The 6,333-nt window shown below is 39.7% G+C and overlaps 1 long non-coding RNA gene across 1 annotated transcript; it reads left to right on the top strand.

Annotated features, from left to right (window-relative positions):
• Nucleotides 1-3,430: 3,430 nt before the first annotated feature.
• Nucleotides 3,431-5,391, top strand: LOC127075389 (uncharacterized). Its single transcript, XR_007786425.1, has 3 exons — nt 3,431-4,011; nt 4,172-4,701; nt 4,854-5,391. It is a non-coding gene; the product is annotated as an uncharacterized LOC127075389 (long non-coding RNA).
• The last annotated feature ends 942 nt before the right edge of the window (nt 5,392-6,333 follow it).

A 6,333-nucleotide genomic window follows, 5' to 3' on the forward strand; every position in this document is an offset into this window, starting at 1 on the left:
CATAAATTAACATGATTAGAAAGTGGATTATGGGTGGATTAAGAAGAACATGGTCCTGGGGGGTTTAAGGCAACATGGGGTGAAGTGGATAATGAAGGATAACCGCTTGGGCCAAAGGCCCAAGCTTCGCTCAAAACAAACCAAAACCGGGTTCGATGCATCTCGTCCCATTGAATCTCCGTCTGAACACACATGCTGCCAAGAACACGATCCAAAATCCATATCCCTTCACTTCAAAAATTCCAGGCCAAACGCCGACGCTTCTTCACGGCACAACACCCTCACTCGCAAGAACTCGAGATCCAAACTCAAATCGATTTGGCACCAACGCTCGCGAATACGGAGAAAGATCAAACAAAATTCTTTATTCGCGAAGAATCAAGAAGACTTAATGGAACTCGCGGCCGATCCTTATCATTGAATCGAATCCAAAATTAAAAACGCGCATGGACGAACGAGAACGACGAGAGAAAACTCACCGGACGATTTTGACGCGATGACTCAGAGGCGTGATGTATCCGTTGTTAATTCGTTCGTCGATGTTGTCGCGTCCTGAATCGCGTTGCGGAAACGACTAAAGTTGGTGATACACGATCGATTCAGAAGCTCTACGAGAAATTCAATGTCGTCGCTTTTGTCCATGATTCGATCATCATTGTCGATGCGTTGCGTATCGCTATTGTGGTTTCGAGATGGAGAATGTTGCATTGTGGATTGAGTTGACGCCAAGGATGGTTAGTTTGGACTCGCACGCATGAACATGCATGCCTCCTTTCCTCTTCTGCGTTTTCTATTTTCTGTTTGTTTTTGTCTTTTCTTCCCTTCTTCTGCACGCTTCTGTTTCCGTTACATCTTGGCTTCCATTTGAGACGGAGCTTCGACCTTCATTTGCAGGTTCTTACCGTGAATTATTTATTAATTAATAAAAAGGATTTTTCTTTATTATGGTTGATTAATAAAGTCCTTGGAATAGATAGTCTGTTTAATGTATTAAGTGTGACTTAATCATGAGAGCACATTAAACATAAGGACACTATTCTTAAAGTATCCGTAGTCGAGATTTAGTGTAAAGTGGGATAACATTAAAGCATTAAGACTATTATGTTTGTAGACTGCTGATCACATCTCATGGATCATGGATAAAGAGTTATCAAGTCTTAAACATAGGTATGAATATTAAGAGTAATACTTATACCGGATTGACCCGCTATGAGAATACTATATAGAAAGTTATGCAAAGTGTCATAAGTTATTCTCATGGTGATAATGGTGTATACCACTCTTCGACCTGAAACCACTATGAATCCTAGATGTAGAGTCGAGTGCTTTATTGCTGATCCAACATTGTCCGTAACTGGATAACCATAAAGACATTTGATGGGTACTCCACGAAGCATGCTGAGGGACATGAGTGACCTAGGTGGAATTTGCCCATCCTGCGTAACAGGATAAATACCCATGGGCCCAATATTGAACTGGACAAGGATGACACGGTTTATACCTTGTGTTCAATATAGACATAAGGGTAAAGGGGTAATTATACACATAATTATTATCACAGGAGGTTTTGTCAGATCACATGACATTTTCGTGACTTGGGTAGCAGTGATGTGTTGCTAGATACCGCTCACTGTTTATTATGTTAAATGTGTGATTTAATATAATTGCCAACGTCGCAAAAACCTACAGGGTCACACACAAAGGACAGATTGATGAGAAATAAAGTAACTAAGGAACACCGTAAGGTACGGTGCACTTAAATGGAATACGAAATAGGGTAAGGTACCAAATACTTAAGTGATTTTGGCATATTATGAGATATGGGCCAAAATACACTTAAGTGGGCTTTTAGCTTGAAACTCACACAAGTGGTTCTATAAATAGAACCCTTGGGTAGAAGCATTGTCAGTCAGACTAAAACTCAAGTGAAGACTTGGAATTTCGTTTCCCTCTCTCTCTCACTCAAAGCCTTCATTCGTACCAGCTAGCACTGAGATTGAAGGAACCCGTTCGTGTGGACTGAGTAGAGACGTTGTCATCGTTCAACGTTCGTGATCCCTCCGTGGATTTGTATCCAAGGTTTTGATCGTTACAAGAGATCTTCACCAAAGGTTTGAATCGCCATAAGAGGTAACAATTCTTTCATTGATCATGCCCATTCGTAAGGATCACTGAATGGAGAAATTTTTAAATTCCGCTGCGCCTTGGATGGAAATTCTCCTTCATGGCTGTCAGCGCGAACGTGACTCACGTGCCACCAAAACTCCAAAAAAAATATATTCCAAGTGGGATGTTCGTGTCTCCCTCTCATGACAACTACATCTGATAGGTCAACACGAAGTCCCTCCTATCTTATGTGAACTCTTTAAGCCTGTGTATTGGGCTCCTCACTCTATACTACCTATCCCACAAGATCAAAGTAGGATAATATATAATAGGAATATATAACGGGAATGGATAAATAAAGCAAGCAATAACAGAAGTAAACAATCCAAAAAAACGATACAGGCAAGCTAGGCTTGACTCGCTTATGGGAACTCCATATTGTCCCCAGCAGGGTCGCCAGCTGAAGCACCGCAAAAAATACAGAGTCGCCACCGGAATTTATTTATTCCAAAGGAAAGGGAAAATAGCGATAAAACCCTAAATGAGAGAAATGGTCTTGCAACCAAGAGCGGATTCGGAAGTCGGTAATGCAAATGGGAAGGTATTAGCAACCCTCACATCCATGGTACCCCATGGGAACTAGTTGCTCGTATCAAATGCATATGGATGTTTATTTATCTGTAAGTTGCTTGCTATCGGGAATGAGAGGAGAGAATAAATAAGTTTTAAGTTAGTGTGCTTGCCAAGGATTTGGGCCCTCGTGCCTATGTATCCCTATACGTGCAATAGGGAAGTCAGATCTTCATAGTTCGGCTCAAAAATGGCGTATTTGTTTGGTTGTTTTTACTGAATAACATTGACGTTCGCGCGCTACGGTTCACTTGCTTGTATGCTCTGTCATGATACAATCCACATCAACCATATTAATCTCAACAAAAATTCACAAAGTGAAATAACCAAAATCTAATGACTAATGTTGACTTAATTCTAAAAAAATCCTAAAATCAAAATAAACCTAATTTTTAAATCTAATTCCACCTAATTAACTATGAATTAACCTACTTAGTCAATAAAATGAGGTTAATCCTAATTAACAAAAAGATCAAGAAACCCTCATTTACCCTAATAAGAAAAAAACATTGGCAATACTAATCATAATTAACGGAGTTAACATAAATTAACATGATTAGAAAGTGGATTATGGGTGGATTAAGAAGAACATGGGCCTGGGGGGTTTAAGCCAACGGGGGGTGAAGTGGATTATGAAGGATAACCGCTTGGGCCAAAGGCCCAAGGTTCCCCCAAAATAGACCAAAACCGTGTTCGATGCATCTCGTCCCATTGAATCTCCGTCTGAACACACATGGTGCCAAGAACACGATCCAAAATCCATATCCCTTCACTTCAAAAATTCCAGGCCAAACGCCGACGCTTCTTCACGGCACAACACCCTCACTCGCAAGAACTCGGGATCCCAACTCAAATCGATTTGGCACCAACGCTCGCGAATACGGAGAAAGATCAAACAAAATTATTTATTCGCGAAGAATCAAGAAGACTTAATGGAACTCGTGGCCGATCCTTATCATTGAATCGAATCCAAAATTAAAAACGCGCATGGACGGACGAGGACGACGAGAGAAAACTCACCGGACGATTTTGACGCGATGACTCAGAGGCGTGATGTATCGGTTGTTAATTCGTTCGTCGATGTTGTCGCGTCTTGAATCGCGTTGTGGAAAAGACTAAAGTTGGTGATACACGATCGATTCAGAAGCTCTACGAGAAATTCAATGTCGTCGCTTTTGTCCATGATTCGATCATCATTGTCGATGCGTTGCGTATCGCTGTTGTGGTTCTGAGATGGAGAATGTTGCGTTGTGGATTGAGTTGACGCCAAGGATGGTTAGTTTGGACTCGCACGCATGAACAGGCATGCCTCCTTTCCTCTTCTGCATTTTCTATTTTCTATTTGTTTTCGTCTTTTCTTCCCTTCTTCTGCGCGTTTCTGTTTCCGTTACATCTTGGCTTCCATTTGAGACGGAGCTTCGACCTTCATTTGTAGGTTCTTACCGTGAAGAGAATCTAGGTTGAAGAAACGGCTATGTCACGATGAGGAAGCAATTGAGGATTGAAGGCTGAGAATTCAGTTGAAGGTGATGGAGAATCGACTGGGAGATTGGTTGAGGGTGAAGCCGTGTGAGAAGAGGAGTCAAGTTGTGTTAGGGATTGAAGAGTTCCTTTTCTGAATTTTGCAGGTTGTGTTAGAGAAGAAGAATCGATTGAATGGTGACGGAGGGTGGTTCTTATAGGAGAGTAAGGTTAGAGAGATGGTTGGTTATGGCAGTTGGAAGTAGTTAGAGTTTGTTGAATTCGGTTCGAGTTTGTTTTTAGTTTGTTTTGACAGGTGGGAAGGGAGAATTCAGTTAGCCTTTAGGTTGGTTGAAGAGATGTTGGAGGATAAGGAAAATAGATTCTGAAGGTGTTTGAAGTTGTTACAGAGGCTAAATTCTGGAGGCATTCTTCGGCAGTTGGTTTGTTACCGTCAATGATATCAGTCACAACATTTACAAATATTGCAGGAACTTTCAGTAGGTCAGCAACATGAGCCACAACTACTCCCTCCATATCTTTAACAGTTGCATCATCTGCTATGATTAATGATTCATCCTGCTGTGTCTTTTATCACTTCTTGTTCATCTATTTATCCTTTTTCTTTTGGGTTAATTGTTAGTGATGTATTGCAGGTCTGCACTGACGGTGTTGCCGTATGTTTTGTTTTGCTACTTGTGGCGGTTTGATTGTCCGCATTTTGGTAGCTTGTTGGTTACGGAGATGCCTCCATTTGGTTGTGGCTTAATTTTGTGTAGGATAATAAGAGTTCTGTTTCAAGAGTAACGTTTGGAAGTAGAGATTGAAGGAGGGTTTGGGCGTGGCATTGTGAGGTAGTGGAATGTGATATGCACGTTCGAAGGAGTGATGATAAGAATTTTCTTGACATATTTATTGATCGTGTTCTGGAATTCGTTCAGTGAAGGTAACACTGATGATGGTAATGGGGCGAATTTGAAGTTATTGTTTGAGACATTTGGGTTAGCCAAAGTAGAATTTACTTTGGATTGCTGGTTTTGTGGGATTTGGCGGTTAGCTTGAAATATAAAGTGAGTCCATTGTGGAATTGTCAAGTTGTTGTTGTGAATCATTTTTATATTTTGTTTTCTTGATGTTAGTTTGGCAATGCGAAAAGTAAATACCAAAGACTTCTAAAAAGCGCTTTTGCTTCAACACGCAAGACATTATATCTTCCTTATGGAAATTATGCATGTTATTGGATCAAATGGTTTTTGTAAATGGATTGGAATGAATATTGGATATAACATGAAATATGGATTTGGTTTTTGAAATTGGATTATGAATGAAATATGGATTTGGTTAATTTGGTTTAAATGGACATGGATAATAATGAATATTGAAGAGTTAGATGGTTAAATGGGATAAAAAGGTGAATGGGCTTTAACTAAAAAATGGGCTTGATCACAAATCAAGAAAATGACCCAATAGAAAAAAGAAATAAAATTCTACCATGCTTAAAATTCCAAAAGTCGACCCGAATTTCCAAACATCAATTTGAATCAAAATTAACTCGGACAAAATCCATTCGACTTTCTTGAATTGAAATCAAAATATGTTTGAAACTGAGATTAATGGAAAAATATTAAGATGCAAATGATGAAAAGATAAATAGGATAACCACATGCAGTGAACCAATGAACCCCGACGATCACAAGACTTGTAACTCGTATTAAATCATGGTTGAATGAAATGACTGACCAAATGCATCAATGCGCCATGAAACGAATGAATTCAAGTCACGTGTCGCCTCTTGTTGAACCATGTTTATTCAAATGAAATGTATGGATGAAAATGATATGAAAATGTCTAGGGTTAGTGACCTATATGATTATGTGAAGGGTGGGGCGAATTTTGGGGTATGACAGCACTCCGCTTCTCTAAAATCAAAATATCAAATCATTATGGAGGTTTGGTTCTCAAACCCATTGAATGTAATAATCCTACTCTCTCTCCAAACTTTGATTTCCCTGTATTTGATATTGAGGAAGAGAATGATGATGAAGAAGTATCTGATGAGTTATCCCCTTTGCTTGAGCACGAGGAAAAAGCCATTCATTCGTGTGAAGAGAAGATTGAATTAGTCAACTTGGGTTC

This window comes from Lathyrus oleraceus, chromosome 4 (genome assembly GCF_024323335.1).
Source record: "Lathyrus oleraceus cultivar Zhongwan6 chromosome 4, CAAS_Psat_ZW6_1.0, whole genome shotgun sequence".
Taxonomy (NCBI): Eukaryota; Viridiplantae; Streptophyta; class Magnoliopsida; order Fabales; family Fabaceae; genus Lathyrus; species Lathyrus oleraceus.